This window comes from Rissa tridactyla, chromosome W (genome assembly GCF_028500815.1).
Source record: "Rissa tridactyla isolate bRisTri1 chromosome W, bRisTri1.patW.cur.20221130, whole genome shotgun sequence".
NCBI lineage: Eukaryota > Metazoa > Chordata > Aves > Charadriiformes > Laridae > Rissa > Rissa tridactyla.
Window position 1 is genome coordinate 17,677,038 of NC_071496.1, and position 17,288 is coordinate 17,694,325.

At 44.8% G+C, this 17,288-nt stretch overlaps 1 protein-coding gene across 1 annotated transcript in view; it reads right to left on the bottom strand.

Moving 5' to 3' along the window:
- The window catches only part of LOC128901897 (ADP-ribosylation factor-like protein 15), a 160,995-nt gene that overhangs the window by 12,982 nt on the left and 130,725 nt on the right, over nt 1–17,288 (bottom strand). The window lies entirely within an intron of this gene.

A 17,288-nucleotide genomic window follows, 5' to 3' on the forward strand; every position in this document is an offset into this window, starting at 1 on the left:
TAACAATGCACATTTGCAATTATTCCCACTCTTCCCACGCTCCGCCTTCTAAGTCCTATTCTGCTGGCACAATACACTAAGCATATGGTTATCGAATGTTGCTCAACCTACATGCTCAAACAGTCAAGACACAATAAAAGGATTGATGCCCAGAACCTCAGCTGGTGTAAGTTAGCATAGCAGCATGGAACTAAGGTTACCAAATCGATCTACTTCAGCTGAGTAACCAGGCCCTGCTGAAAGCTTTTACATGTTCTGTTACTGAACCTCATCTATCCAATTCCCAACACACACGAGAATAAAACATATAGGAAAACTTAGATTCTGTAATATACTAATACAGAGTTATTTCTATCTATTGCTCAACATGAACAAAAAGCTGCTTGAATACAGGCTCTTTAGGAAGAACAGGCAGGGGAGACCAGGAGGGGATGTCATCCTCTATGTCAATTAACAGTTGGAGTGCACGGAGCTCCACCTGGGGATGGATGAAGACCCAACAGAGAGTTTACAGGCCAGGATTAAAGGGAACGCAGGGGCAGGTGACATTACAGGGGGGGTCTGCTACAGACCACCTGTCCAGGATGATAGAGTGGACAATGCCCTCTATAGACAGATAGAAGTATGTCATGGTTTGGGCCAGATATTGGCCAATCACAGATGCTCTCCCCCACCTCTCGCTCCAAGGAGAGGAAGAAGAGAGATAGAGAGATTTATGAGTTTAGAAGAAACTAAACTATTTTAATGAAATATTAATAATATAAAAAAAAGGAAATAGATACAATATATACAAAATCATATCAAGTTCCCAGGAAGATGTCACTGGCAGGCACTGGGGAAGTCACAGACTGGACTTAGCAACAGATGGCAACTGGATTCAGGAACGCACAGATCAGGATCAAAGGCAGAAGACAGGGTCCTCCTCAAATATCAGCCATTGAAGAAAAAGAGCCATTGAAGAAAAAGAATCCTGACCCTTTGATCCCTCAGCTTTTATACTGAGCATGGCAGATGGGATGCAATACCCTATTGGTCAGTTTGGGTCACCTGTCCTGTCTGCTCCTCCCCACACATGCGACCCCTCCACGGGGCAAACAACAAAGTCAGCTGACCCTGGTTGCTACAGCAACAAATATAAGCAAGAGCCTCTCTACACATCCCCTCCCCAGCATTAATTATAAACATAGGTCACATCACTCCAAGAACGAACAGTTTTCTGCACAACATGCTGTCAACTTCAGAGAGTTAGAAGAGGCTTAGCCAAGAAGCAAAACCACTGAACAGAAAGTTGGCTCTGCTCCACCCCAAACCAGGATAAAGTGGCATAGCATTCACAGGCCCTGGTCCTCACGGGGGAATTCAACCACCCTGATATCTGTTGGAAGGACAACACAGCAGAGCACAAGCAATCCAGGAAGTTCTTGGAATGTGTCGATGACAACTTTCTTCTTCAAATGGTAGAGGAGCCAACAAGGAGAGGAACTATGCTGGACCTTGTCCTTACTAACAAGGAGGGGCTAGTGGGGAATGTGAAGCTCAAGGGTAGCCTTGGATGCAGTGATCATGAAATGGTAGAATTCAAGATCCTTAGGGCAGTGAGGAGGGTGCGCAGCAAGCTTGCTACCCTGGACTTCAGGAGAGCAGACTTTGGCCTCTTCAGGGATCTGCTTGGTAGGGTTCCATGGGATAAAGCACTGGAGGGGAGAGGGGCCCAAGGAAGCTGGTTAGTATTCAAGGATCACCTCCTCCAAGCTCAGGAGCGGTGCATCCCAACAAAGAGGAAGTCAGGCAAAAAAAGCCAGGAGGCCTGCATGGATGAACAAGGAGCTCCTGGACAAGCTCAAAAGCAAAAAGGAGGCCTACACAGGGTGGAAGCAAGGACAGGTAGACTGGGAGGAATACAGCGAAACTATCTGAGCAGCCAGGGACCAGGTGAGGCAAGCTAAAGCCCAGATAGAATTAAGGGACATCAAGGACAACAAAAAAAAATTCTATATGTCAGAGATAAAGGGAAGACTAGGGAAGATGTGGGCCCTCTCCAGAAGGAAACAGGAAACCTGGTCACCCAGGATATGGAGAAGGCTGAGGTATTGAATGACTTTTTTTCCTCCGTCTTCACCGGCAAGGGATCTAGCAACACCGCCCAAGTTGCAGAAGGCAAAGGGACAATGAGGAACTGACCACTGTAGGTAAAGAAAGTATGAGACCATCTAAGGAACCTGTAGGTACAAAATTCCATGGGACCTGATGAAATCCATCCGTGGGTCCTGAGGGAGCTGGCAGATGAAGTTGCTAAGCCGCTTTCCATTATATTTGAAAAGTCGTGGCAGTCTGGGGAAGTTCCCGCTGACTGGAAAAGGGGAAATATAATGCCCATTTTCAAAAAGGGAAAAAAGGAAGACCCGGGGAACTACAGACCGGTCAGTCTCACCTCTGTGCCTGGCAAGATCATGGAGCAGATCCTCCTGGAAACTCTGCTAAGGTACATGGAAAATAAGGAGGTGATCGGTGATAGCCAACATGGCTTCACCAAAGGCAAATTGTGCCTGACAAATTTGGTGGCCTTCTATGATGGGGTTACAGTGTTGGTGGATAAGGGGAGAGCAACAGACGTCATCTACCTGGACTTGTGCAAAGCATTTGACACTGTCCTGCATGACATCCTGGTCTCTAAATTGGAAAGGCATGGATTTGATGGGTGGACCACTTGGTGGATAAGGAACTGGCTGGATGGCTGCACTCAAAGGGTTGTGGTCAACGGCTCAACGTCCAAGTGGAAACCAGTGACGAGTGGTGTTCCTCAGGGGTCAGTACTGGGACCGGTGCTGTTTAACATCTTTGTCAGAGACATGGACAGTGGGATTGAGTGCACCCTCAGCAAGTTTGTCAATGACACCAAGCTGTGTGGCATGGTCGACACGCTGGAGGGAAGGAATGCCATCCAGAGGGACCTGGACAGGCTTGAGAGGTGGGCCCGTGTGAACCTCATGAAGTTCAACCAGGTCAAGTGCAAGGTCCTGCACGTGGGTTGGGGAAATCCCAAGCACAAATACAGGTTGGGCGGAGAATGGCTTGAGAGCAGCCCTGAGGAGAAGGACTTGGGGGTGTTGGTGGATGAGAAGCTCAGCATGACCCAGCAATGTGTGCTTGCAGCCCAGAAAGCCAACCGCATCCTGGGCTGCATCAAGAGAAGCATGGCCAGCAGGTCGAGGGAGGTGATTCTGCCCCTCTACTCTGCTCTGGTGAGACCCCACCTGGAGTACTGCGTGCAGCTCTGGGACCCCCAACATAAGAAGCACATGGACCTGTTGGAACGGGTCCAGAGGAGGGCCATGAAGATGATCAGAGGGATGTATCACCTCCCCTATGAAGACAGGCTGAGAGAGTTGGGGTTGTTCAGCCTGGAGAAGAAAAGCCTCCAGGGAGACATTATAGCAGCCTTCCAGTATCTGAAGGGGGCCTACAAGAAAGATGGGGAGGGACTTTTTACAAGGGCATGTAGTGATAGGATGAAGGGCAATGGCTTCAAACTAGAAGAGGGTAGATTTAGATTAGATATAAGGAAGAAATTTTTCACTATGAGGGTGGTGAGGCACTGGAACATGTTGCTCAGAAAAGTTGTGGATGCCCCATCCCTGGAAGTGTTCAAGGCCAGGCTGGATGAGGCTTTGAGCAACCTGGTCTAGTGGAAGGTGTCCCCACCCACAGCAGGGGGGTTAGAACTAGATGATCTTTAAGGTCCCTTCCAACTCAAACCATTCTATGATTTTTTGATTATTTTTCATTCGAATTCAAAATTTTAATACTGAATTTTACCAACACAAAAAGGCTTCCAACTCACTCTGATTAATCTGTTAAAAACAAATACAAAATGCAGGCAGTCACTTATATTACCAGGCTGTATTGAGAGAATTTAATGGATAAAAAAATTTTCATCCGTTGCTGTTTTACCGAATAATTTTGCTGGGAATAAAAAACCCTGTAATAACACATGTATATTATATCTTATTAAAAGCTGCACAGCCATGTCAGTATTGTCACTAATCTGAATTTTTCAAAGACATTTACAGGATTAAACAAGTACTACTGCAAGAGGGTGAGTGGTGGAGGTATGAATTAAACTAAAATTACCTAATTTGCTGAATCCATGTATTAACCACAAGAAATGGTTCATTCATTTATCTCAAATCTGCATGGACAAGAAATGCAGTAATAACAGGAGATTGGGGTTCCCCATATTCATATTGCAAATGTTTCATTGAGCTGTGATGCTGGGATTACATTTTTGGACACCATAAAAATCTGCCTTTTGGTGCAACGGTTTAGAAGACCAAGGAGAGAAAGGCAATTTTGATTGCCGAGTACATGAACAATAGAAGAACTGCCTGTAACAGTGAACAAAGCATGCACAAATTTAGTATCTTTGGAGAAGAGAAAAAGGCAGAAGTCCATCACATAGCATTAAGTTTTAAAAAGGGAAACTACATAAAATGAGTAACTTAAAGAAAATTAACTGTGCAGCTAAAAAGGTAAAATGCTTGCAGGTGGCACAGAAAAAAATACCATATTCAGTGGCTCAGAGTATATTGATATTGCTACAGAAGAGTTTAAAAGAAACAAAAAAAGCTTTCAACAGTTGTAATAAGGAAATTATGGTATTAGAGGTAAAAGAAGTCATATCTAAAAAAGGAAAATAGAAAACAAAAGAAAGGAAATTCTGGCAAATGAAACAGAAACCACAAATGTTGACCTACTAACCGTAGAGTGAAACCCATTGCTTAAGTCACCACTGATGATACTTCACATATCCCTGCTCATATGCTTCTTCATGACAGTGATCTCATCCATGTCTAGAGGGATCCCTGTAATGCACCTAACATCTAGTAAGCACTCCTAAAACACCTATACCTCATATTTATTGACTCCATAAGGAATACCACTTACGCAACAGGGAGGGGAATGGATGTGCCTCAGCTGATGTGAAGGGACAGTGATATGCTGTGGTCTGGAGCAGACCTCCGTAGCAACCTATGCACAGGGCCATTCCCAGGAACACTAGTTTGAGGTTAAACACCACTATCAACCATTGAAATGTTCTTCAATTCTAGTTCTTTGAAGTTAAATATTTATTGCCAGCTGACTTTTATGTGCCACTGAATCCAAAGTCTGTATGCACAATGTTAAAAATTTGCAATGAATGCATGTCATGGTTTTGGATGGACTGGCTGCTGAGACGAATGACAGAAGCTCTCCCCCACCTCTCTCTCCAAAGAGAGGAGAGAGAGAGATAAAGAGATATGAGTTTAGAATGAACTAAACTACTTTAATGAAAATATTAATGAAATAATAAAAAGAAAATAAGAAAATATATACAATATATACAAAACCGTATCAAGCTCCCAGGATGATGATCACGTCACCGGCAGGCACTGGGGAAGTCCCAGGCTGGACTCAACGATGGACAGGAACTGGATTCCAGATCTGGAGTCAGGAATGCACAGATCGGGATCAAAGGCAGATGAACAAACAGGGTCCTCCTCGGATGCCAGCCATTGAAAAAAGAGGGCTGACCCCTTTGATCCCTCAGCTTTTATACTGAGCATGAGGCATATGGGATGGAATACCCTGTTGGTCAGTTTTGGGTCACCTGTCCTGTCCGCTCCTCCCCACAGGTGTGACCCCTCTACGCTTTTCCATTTCCGACCCTCCAACAGGGCAAATAATAAAGTTAGCTGACCTTAGTTGTTATAGCAATAAGTATAAGCAAGGACCTCTCTGCATACCATTCCTTGGTCTTATCTCTCTGAGAGCAAACAGTTTCTGCACAATATGGTGTTAGTTTTCACAGAGTTTAGTTAGAAGAAGCTTAGCTGCAAAGTAAAATTACTGAAAAGAAAATTGGTTCTGTTTTACCTCAGACCAGGACAATCTATTAAATACATGTTATGATAATCATAATTATGTAAATGAGCTGCTTTTGTGGGGGTTTTAAAGTATGACCTGATGAAGTAAATCCAAAAGAAAACTCAAGACTGTCTTCTTCAGTATTTCTGTGTGGTGGTAGGGTAACCAATTTCTCCAGACAAGATTTCAAAACTATCAGAAGTCTTTTTGTACAACTCCTCACAGCTAGTGGTGAATGCTTTACAAATTAGTATTTCTAGCTTGTACAGCTTTCCAATTTATTTATTCTTTAATTTTGCTTTTTACAAAAGATTATCTGAAACACTTCCAACTTAGTTTTGTACTTAGCTTTATAATAGACCTGGACAATATTTTTGGCTCGTAAGTCTTTACAAAGAGGAATACAGTCACTTATACACATATTCCACAAAATAATTTACACAGTGGTTTGTGGAACAGATGCTATCTTCAGTGGCCACAAGACACTACCCTTTTCAGATTGCAAGTGACTGCTGAAAGAAATGTATTTTATAGAAGATTCCTAACTGTTCTGAATGAAGACATAGGATGCCCGTCAAATGAACATAGACACGCCATTAGAGAGAGCATGCAGTACTGTCAAATGCAAGCGTGAGACAAGAAAAATGGGAGTGAGCTAGAGAACTGGAAGAAGAATACAGAGGGGTGCTTACTGTAAAATATGAAATATTGCATAATCTATCAGGATGGAGACAGTGGAAGATTTTTTAAATGGATAAGTATTTTTTATACATATATGTAAAGTCATGTATGATGGGCGTGGAACAAATAAGACTGATGAGAATGAGAACAGAAAACTGCTGAGGGTGCAAATATACCACTGAGATTTGCATGTATGTGGATGAAAGCAAAGACAGACTTTGAGGCACTACTAACATCTATCAGTTGTTTTCATGCAAGTCTTTACCATGCAACAATATACTATGGCATATTAGATTTCTTTGGTTACATTCTGTTAATTTGTTCAAAAGAAATAGTAAGAATCAGGTAATTGCCAAAAACATACACCTATAGCTTGCCTTCCATGTCTCATTCACCCAGCATATTCTGTTTATATAAGCATGTGCTTTTCCTACAACTGGAAGATATATAGATAACATGAGAATTGTAGCAGCATATCTATATAGAGAAAACCAGAATTCCAGATGAAGACTCATAGAACCAGTGCTGGGCTGGACAACCAAGACAGAGGCTCACAATATCCAACCCCCAAAGCGAGCATCCCTTCTTGAGTGACGAGTGAAACAACAAGAACAGAGAAGGCAGCATTGTACAAGAAAGCATGCAATGAAAGCACAGTAAAAAAAAGAAACATTTTCCTTCAATATCTACAGCTTTAATTTTTTAATTTATTCCAAAGAATTAATCAGGAGAGAAGTGGAAATCAGATAACAGACTTTCAAATGCAGTATTAACCTGTAATTTCTCTGTATTGGACTGTACATTTTCACTCCACAACTAACCCTTTAAGTTACTGCTCCTATTGCTTCCTCTCTTACCCACTGTGTTTTTCCTAAGTACTTTGGGTTGCAACACATATAGTCTGACAGCTACATACTTACAGTTAAAGTGTTAGTAATACTGAAAATTAGCCCTGGTTACAGTCAGATATTTGGAGGACATCTATAAATCACTTTTTTCCCACATACTACATAGATGCAAAAATGCCAATTTACTGCATATAAGGACAATTTTCTACACGTTTATTCTTATCATATCCAAATATATTCTTAAGATATCCTGAAATAACTGATTGAATTTAAGATCAATTTAAACATAGGATAATTTGCTTAAATTGCTATCATTGCCCAAATATGTAAAAAAAAGAGCATATCCAAAGAAAATTTTACAAGAAACCTATCAAAAGCTTTTACTATACCACCACTCATCTCCTTTCTACCCTCTCTCACTCAGATTTGGGTTTTTGCTACATCTTCAGTTAAATAACTTAAGGAATACAAACTAGTAGAAATTTGACACTCAAGACCTTTAGGCAGATATCTTTCAGAGCCTTTCAGAGTTTTTGTAGCTTTTTTTTTAAAAAACGTAGACTGCAGATATTAATGGTTTACTTCAGAATACAATACTAAGAACAGAGTATACTGATTTCAGCAGCAAAACATGCTAGCTTTAAATACAGATTGTGGCTTCAACTAATAACAAAACCTGAGACACAGGTACACAAGTGCTGATTTTTAAACACCCCACCCACCCCCCCTCAAGTTTACCTGTTGAATGTCAAAATAACCTTTAGAATAATGACAAGTCCAAAGATCAATCCTTATTATGACATCCCTTCTGCAAATGGCATGCTTTCTGTTCAGATAACAGTTAAACAGTATTTTCTGGAAAGGTGCATATGTGATGATTCACCTGTGTTTGCCTGAACATGTATATAAATCTAGTACTTGAAAAAATAACATCTGTATACTGTGTCCACGTCTGCAAAGCACGAAAACACTTTATGGACATGTATTCTTGTATCAACAGCAAAGAATAAGATTTCTAAGGGCTTTGTGGTTGGTCCCCCACATTTACACTGGTGAAACCATTCCAAGCCAGTATGAACAAAAAAGAAAAGCCATTTATTCAGCAGTAGCTGTGGTTCTCCAAGATGTGTGCTCTCATGCACAGAAGATCAGACAGCAGTCGTGCCTATTCCACTTGTTCCATATCAGGTACAGAGCAGAGTGTATAAATGTAGGATGGTTTCAACCTCCCTTCAGGTCCTTTGCTGATGGGAGTATTTGTTATGCAGGCTCTGCACAGAGGCAACAGAAGCCCATAACTAGCTGCAATTAACCATTTCTGGTTCAAAGGCAGAAACTGTGAAATAAATCCTTTTTGGAAAAAGCTAATGTACAATATTTCTGAAGCAAAAAGTGCTCCCAGAGACCTTGGCACCACCAGCTTCAGTTCCTGACTCCCAGGACACCATGGGCTCTGTGACACCCCAGTTCCTCCAGTGCCAGGGACTTCTGTGGGAACTGTTTCTGACAATGCAGTTAGTGGAGGCAAATCTGTACTTTGTGTTTTCTAGGTCCAGGCCTCTGGAAGCACCAGTGCTTCCAAACTCACAGGTTCTTTTGACTTAAAGGTAATAGGCTAGAATCTCTCTTTTTCCAAGCTCCAAGCATTATTCCTTCCATTACCATAAATTGTAGTAGGGAGTTCTACCTGTTTGAGAAGTCTTTTAGTAAATGGCCCCATAGGAAGGGACAAGCAAAAGAGTAATGAATATTCTTCACTCACCGCACCAAGATACCACTTGCCCTACATTATCCTGACCCACACTTCAAGGAAAAGATGAAATAATAGGCACTAGATCAAGAGTTGCATACATGTAAAAGAAGAAAGATCACACTGATATCTCAGGATATCAACCTTCACATAAAAAAACCCCATACACAAAGAAACCACACTCCTCTTCAAAGAATGCCCAAATTATAGGACAGACAGCCAGCATCTATAAAACTTATGGTCTCCTTGAAGGAGAGCTACTACTAATAATAGTGAAGATGCCTAAAACAGGATCTGTAATAAAGCTATTGTTACTGTGAATAAGTGAATTGATTGCCCTTGTATGCCTAGACTGCGGAGTGCCTTTACAGTGTCACTGAAAAGCCAAATTTCTTCTGAAGAAAAGCACCAAAAGGCAGGAAGTTTGTGTCATGGTGATGCCCCAATTCTCATGATTATATCAAGGAAAAACAAAAGCAGGCATTTCTCAAGTGATTCCAGCAGAAAGGGAAACGTGGGTTCTGCAGGCTAACAGGCAGCTTCTTCCCTCTTCCTCTGAATCTGACTTGCAGTTTTACCAACAGGTCATAGTGTTACACCTTGGGTAAGCTTCTCACTGTAAAGGAAATCATATATAGCAAATATATAGATGACATTAACTTTTTAAGCAGATGAGAAGATTAATACCATTTGACTAAAACATCTTAGTGAAACAGATTTTTCTAAGCGCTCTTCTCTCCATTCACCTTACAGAATAACCTACCTGATTAAAATTGTGGTCTAACAAAGTGTCCTGGTTCCGGTGGGGATAGGGTTAACTTTTCCTGGTATTCCATGCCATGTGAGCCACGCCCACCCTGAGCTGCCGGGGGAGGGGGCAGGAAGTTGCTGCTTAAAAGCGGGCTGGGGCGGCCCGTGTCCTGCTGGCGAGCGGCGGGGGAGCGGCGGTTCTGTAATCGTGGTTGTTGTTGTGGTTGTTGTTGTGGTTGTTGTTGTGGTTGTTGTTGTTGTTGTGGCGGTGGTTGTTGTTGTTGTTGTTGTTGTGGCGGTGGTGGTTGTTGTTGTTGTTGTTGGTTGCCTGTTCCCTTTGCTGTTCTGTTAAACTGCCTTTGTCTCAACCCAAGAGTCTTGCCTTTTCTTACGATTCTTCCTGTATTAGGAAGGCACGAGCGAGCGGCACGTGGTTCTTTGTTGCCGTTTGAGGCTAAACCACGACAGTCCTTTTTGGCGCCCAACGTGGGGCTCGAAGGGTTGAGATAACGACAGAATCCAACTAGAACGTGGAAAAAACGGTTTTGGTTTTTTTTTTGTATGCATTTATTTTATTAGGTAAGTAGTCACTGGTCATCATGTTGCTTGGTTTGTTCTCATGGCTGTGTTATATAAATTCCTATATGGCTTATGTACTCCCTGCGATGCTGTTTACCATGTCTGGAAGAGGGATGAGGATTATCATTCTGCTGTCCTGTGCGATATCTGTTTATGATATGATAACATCACTGTTCAGACGGCTATTTTGGGGTGTTTATGTGGTTTTGCTGTCCTGTCCGTACATTGGACACCGTCTCTCAGAATTTGTTAATAATTTCCCCAGCCCTTTTGCCTCCCTTTTCTCCTTCGGGTCAGGTATGACAGCTTTTGAGAATTTTGAATATCCTTGGGATACTCAAACCAGTGTGTTCCTAGTGCTATGTCTCCTGAATACGTTCCAGGTCTTGTTTAGGGTTAAGCGACTATTTAAGACTACCACCCGGAGATCTGCTCCGAGGCTGGATAGTCAGGGGTGGCACAGCATGTGGGAGAACATGGGCAGGTACCTAGAGAACTACTCACCTCCAATGGTCTGGGATTTCACCCCTGAACAATTACAGGACCCTGATAAAATGGTAGAATATTTGAAGGGAAAATGCTGTGGCTATTCTAGAGAGGCACAACTCACCGCGCTGTGCTGGGCCCTGGCCAGTATCTACCAGGCACTGCTCAGAATTATGCAGCACCCTCAGGGGGAAGAGATGGAAACCAGACCGGCGGCCCCTGCGGCGGCCCCTGCGGCTGCTGCAGCCCCTGCGGCAGACACTGCGGCTACTGCAACCCCCGTGGTAGCCACTGCAGTTACTCCAACCCCCAAAGCAGCCACTGCCACTGAACCAGGGAACCAACCCGTGCCGGTATCAGTTGCCCCCATACAAAAGAAGAAGTACACAAAGAAATCAGTTCGCTTAGTAAGAGATGATGATGAACCAGGGCCATCACGAGAGCAGGAGGAAGAGGCAGAACCAGAGATAATTACTCGATCCCTATCCTTGAGTGAGCTGCGGGATATGCGAAAAGATTTTAGCCAACTTTCAGGCGAGCACATTGTCACCTGGCTGCTCCGGTGCTGGGATAATGGGGCCAGTAGCCTGGAATTAGAGGGTAGGGAGGCCAGGCAGCTGGGATCCCTGTCTAGGGAAGGCGGCATTGACAAGGCGATCGGGAAAAAGACCCAAGCCCTCAGCCTCTGGAAACGACTCCTGTCAGGCGTGAGGGAGAGGTACCCCTTCAGTGAGGATGTTGTATGTCACCCAAGCAAGTGGACTACCATGGAAAGAGGTATCCAGTACCTGAGAGAATTAGCCGTGTGGGAGATGATTTATTATGACTTGGACAATGCAGACTTACCCACAGACCCTGATGAGGTGCAATGCACAAGGCCCATGTGGCAGAAGTTTGTACGGAGCGCACCATCGTCATATGCCAACTCCCTGGCAGTAATGGAATGGAAAGGTGAAGAGGGACCAATGGTGGATGAGGTGGCTGGCCGGCTCCGGCGATATGAAGAAAGTCTCTCTTCCCCCCTTGTCTCAACTGTGGAGAAACTGTCGCGGAAGGTCCAGCAACTTGAAGAGAATATGTTCTACTCCCCACCTGCACGGGCCAGCATCTCAGCTATTAGAAGCAGGCATTTCCCCACTCAAGAGAGAGAGAGCACAGAGGGTACACACCACGAGGCACCCTGTGGTTCTACCTGCATGACCACGGAGAGGACATGAGGAAGTGGGATGGACAACCTACTTCGACCCTGCGGACACGGGTACAGGAGTTGCAAGGAAGGACAACCACAAAAGGGGATCCCTCCAGGAAAAGTGCTGCCCCAGTTTCCAGTGGGCCGTTCCCCAGACAAAGCAGAAGGCCTGATCTTGCTTCTGATCCTCTTGAAGGAACTTCCAAGTCATTTATGCAAGAAGTGAGTAATGGATACTATGACCAGTATTAGGGGGGCCCTGCCTCCGGCCAGGTGGAGGAAAGGGACAACCGGGTTTATTGGACGGTGTGGATTCGATGGCCTGGCACATCAGACCCACAGGAGTATAAGGCTCTAGTGGACACGGGTGCACAGTGTACTTTAATACCATCAAGCTATAGAGGGGCAGAACCCATTTGTATTTCTGGGGTGACAGGGAGATCCCAAGAGTTGACTGTACTGGAGGCAGAAGTGAGCCTAACTGGGAATGAGTGGCAAAAGCATCCCATTGTGACTGGCCCAGAGGCTCCATGCATCCTTGGTATAGATTACCTCAGGAGAGGGTATTTTAAGGACCCAAAAGGGTACCGGTGGGCCTTTGGCATAGCTGCTTTGGAGACAGAGGAAGTTAAACAGTTGTCTGCCTTGCCTGGTCTCTCGGAGGATTCTTCTGTTGTGGGGTTGTTGAGGGTCAAAGAACAACAGGTGCCGATTGCTACCACAACGGTCCATCGGCGGCAGTATCGCACTAACCGAGACTCTCTGATTCCCATCCATGAGCTGATTCGTCAACTAGAGGTTCAAGGAGTGATCAGCAAGACTCGCTCACCCTTTAACAGTCCCATATGGCCGGTGCGAAAATCTAATGGAGAGTGGAGGCTAACTGTAGACTATCATGGTCTGAATGAAGTCACGCCACCGCTGAGTGCTGCTGTGCCGGACATGCTAGAACTCCAGTACGAACTGGAGTCCAAGGCAGCCAAGTGGTATGCCACAATTGATATAGCGAATGCATTCTTCTCAATCCCTTTGGCAGCAGAGTGCAGGCCACAGTTTGCTTTTGCTTGGAGGGGCATCCAATACACCTGGAATCGACTGCCCCAGGGGTGGAAACACAGCCCCACCATTTGCCATGGACTGATCCAGACTGCACTGGAACAGGGTGAAGCTCCAGAACATCTGCAGTACATTGATGACATCATTGTATGGGGAAACACAGCAGAAGAAGTTTTTGAGAAAGGGAGTAAAATAGTCGAAATCCTTCTGAACGCTGGTTTTGCTATAAAGCGAAGTAAGGTCAAGGGACCTGCGCAGGAGATCCAGTTTTTAGGAATAAAATGGCAAGATGGACGCCATCAGATTCCAATGGATGTGATCAACAAAATAGCAGCTATGTCTCCACCAACTAGTAAAAAGGAAACACAGGCTTTCTTAGGTATTGTGGGTTTTTGGAGGATGCATATCCCAGATTACAGTCTAATTGTAAGCCCTCTGCATCAAGTAACCCGGAAGAAGAATGATTTTAAATGGGGTCCTGAGCAACGACAAGCTTTTGAACAAATCAAACAGGAAATAGTCCATGCAGTGGCCCTGGGGCCAGTCCGGGCAGGACAAGATGTTAAAAATGTGCTCTACACTGCAGCCGGGGAGAACGGCCCTACCTGGAGACTCTGGCAGAAAGCACCAGGGGAGACTCGAGGTCGACCCCTAGGGTTTTGGAGTCGGGGATACAGAGGATCCGAAGCCCGCTACACTCCAACAGAAAAAGAGATATTGGCAGCATATGAAGGGGTTCGAGCTGCTTCGGAAGTGGTTGGTACAGAAGCACAGCTCCTCTTAGCACCTCGACTGCCGGTGCTGGGCTGGATGTTCAAAGAAAGGGTCCCCACCACACATCATGCAACCGATGCTACATGGAGTAAGTGGATTGCACTGATCACACAGCGAACTCGAATGGGAAACCCCAGTCGCCCAGGAATTCTGGAAGTGATCATGGACTGGCCAGAAGGCAAGGATTTCGGAATGTCACCAGAGGAGGAGGTGACGCGTGCAGAAGAGGCCCCACCATATAATAAACTGCCAGAAAATGAGAAGAAATATGCCCTGTTCACTGATGGGTCCTGCCGTATTGTGGGAAAGCATCGAAAGTGGAAGGCTGCTGTGTGGAGTCCTACACGACGGGTTGCAGAAGCCAGTGAGGGACAGGGTGAATCGAGCCAGTTTGCAGAGGTGAAAGCCATTCAGCTGGCTTTGGACATTGCTGAGTGAGAAAAATGGCCAGTCCTTTATCTCTACACTGACTCATGGATGGTGGCAAATGCTCTGTGGGGGTGGTTACAGCAGTGGAAGCAGGGCAACTGGCAGCGCAGAGGCAAACCCATCTGGGCTGCTGACCTATGGCAAGATATTGCTGCCCGGATAGAGAATCTGGTTGTGAAAGTACGCCATGTAGATGCCCACGTACCAAAGAATCGGGCCACGGAGGAACATCAGAACAACCAGCAGGTGGATCGGGCCGCTAGGATTGAAGTGGCTCAGGTGGATCTGGACTGGCAACATAGGGGTGAACTATTCATAGCTCGGTGGGCCCATGACTCCTCAGGCCATCAAGGGAGAGATGCGACATATAGATGGGCTCGTGACCGAGGGGTGGACTTGACCATGGACACTATTGCACAGGTCATCCATGAATGTGAGACATGCGCTGCGATCAAACAAGCCAAGCGTTTGAAGCCTCTTTGGTATGGAGGGCGATGGCTGAAATACAAATATGGGGAGGCCTGGCAGATTGATTATATCACACTGCCACAAACCCGTCAAGGCAAGCGCTATGTGCTCACAATGGTGGAAGCAACCACCGGATGGCTGGAAACATACCCTGTGCCCCATGCCACTGCCCGGAACACTATCCTGGGCCTTGAAAAGCAAGTCCTGTGGCGACATGGTACCCCAGAGAGAATTGAGTCGGACAACGGGACTCATTTCCGAAACAGCCTCATAGACACCTGGGCCAAAGAGCATGGTATCGAGTGGGTATATCACATCCCCTATCACGCCCCAGCCTCTGGGAAGATTGAACGATACAATGGACTGTTAAAAACTACACTGAGAGCAATGGGTGGTGGGACTTTCAAACATTGGGATACGCATTTAGCAAAAGCTACCTGGCTAGTTAACACCAGGGGATCTAACAATCGGGCTGGCCCTGCCCAATCAAAATTTCCACGTACTGTAGAAGGGGATAAAGTCCCCGTAGTGCACATGAAGAATATGCTAGGGAAGACAGTCTGGGTTAGTCCTGCCTCAGGCAAAGGCAAACCCATCCGTGGGATTGCTTTTGCCCAAGGACCTGGGTGCACTTGGTGGGTGATGCGGAAGGATGGGGAAGTCCGATGTGTACCTCATGGAGATCTGATTTTGGGTGAGAATAGCCAATGAATCAGATTGTGTGCTGTTAATTGCTAAGTAACACTGTCACTGTATGTCCTCATTGCTATAATTGCTATCAGTTGTACTACAAGTAAGGCACAGGGATGATGGGATAAGAACTGATCTCAGCAGCCGGCGCCCAGCAGTTTCCTCAAGATCTACATCTTCAGCCCACGGACTGCGTGCATGAGCCACACCAGGTGCACCAGTCACAAGCTCCGAAAAAATACAGCATGCAACAGACCAGCACCACCCAGCATCTCACCTGCCCTGAGAGACTGTTCTAACAGATGGAGCCCAAAGCCGTGGATTAAAAGAACTCAACGGACACTTTGGAGGATGACCCATAAACTAAGGGCATTATATGTGTGTGTATATATATATATATATATATAACAGGGGAAAGTGGTGGCAATTCATTGGAACCTGCTGGGCATGGCATAGATGGTATGGAATAAGGGGTGGATAATGTCCTGGTTCCGGTGGGGATAGGGTTAACTTTTCCTGGTATTCCATGCCATGTGAGCCACGCCCACCCTGAGCTGCCGGGGGAGGGGGCAGGAAGTTGCTGCTTAAAAGCGGGCTGGGGCGGCCTGGGTCCTGCCGTCGAGCGGCGGGGGAGCGGCGGTTCTGTAATCGCGTTTGTATATTCCCCTATCCGTGTTGTTGTTGTTGTTGTTTGCCTGTTCCCTTTGCTGTTCTGTTAAACTGCCTTTGTCTCAACCCAAGAGTCTTGCCTTTTCTTATGATTCTTCCTGTATTAGGAAGGCACGAGCGAGCGGCACGTGGCTCTTTGTTGCCGTCTGAGGCTAAACCACGACACAAAGGTATAATAACCTCTTTAAATTTTGGGGTTCAGTGCTCCACATAAGTCTCAATTACACACATTTGCAATTACTAATTGAGTTTTCTTTACATTAGAAATCACCATCTGATAAGTTTGCTGACCACTAGTGGCAAACTAAAAGGTTAAAGTGTATCACTAGCTTTTTGAGAATGTAATTAAAATTTGCACCATTTTACCACTTCTTTATAATGAACTATTAAATATGACTACAGCTATAAAGATCTTAACTAAGTACCAGGCCAGGAAAGGTTCTGTATATTGAAGTTAATGAGTTTAAGTCCCAAACTCACATATAGGAAAAAAACAATTATCCTGTCTGAAACACAGGCTTGTAAAATGTTCTGCAACACACAAGTAAGATTTTGTTTAAATGACTTGTTTGACAAGATACATTCACCATGAAATTGATTCTTTTAAAGCATTATTTTTAAACTTGATAGAAGTTAACAGTGAAAAAAAATTGGCATTATAAAGCATAGGTTTCAGTACGAGTCTAGTATTTTATGAGGTTGAGGGTTACTTGAATGAGAAACTCATCAAGAACAAATAGTAATTTGTAGGTCAGTAATTGAGAGGTTTAATATTATTAAACTATTCTGCTATTTCTATGCCAAGATGTATGGTATAGGATGCTATTATGCAGCACATGAAGAACAATCAGGTGATCAGACACAGTCAGCATGGGTTCAGGAAAGGCAGGTTCTGCTTGACTAAACTGATCTCCTTCTATGACAAGGTGGCCTGCTTAGTGGCTGTGGATGTTGTTTACCTGGACTTTAGTAAGGCCTTTGACACCATTTCCCACAGCATCCTCCTGGAGAAACT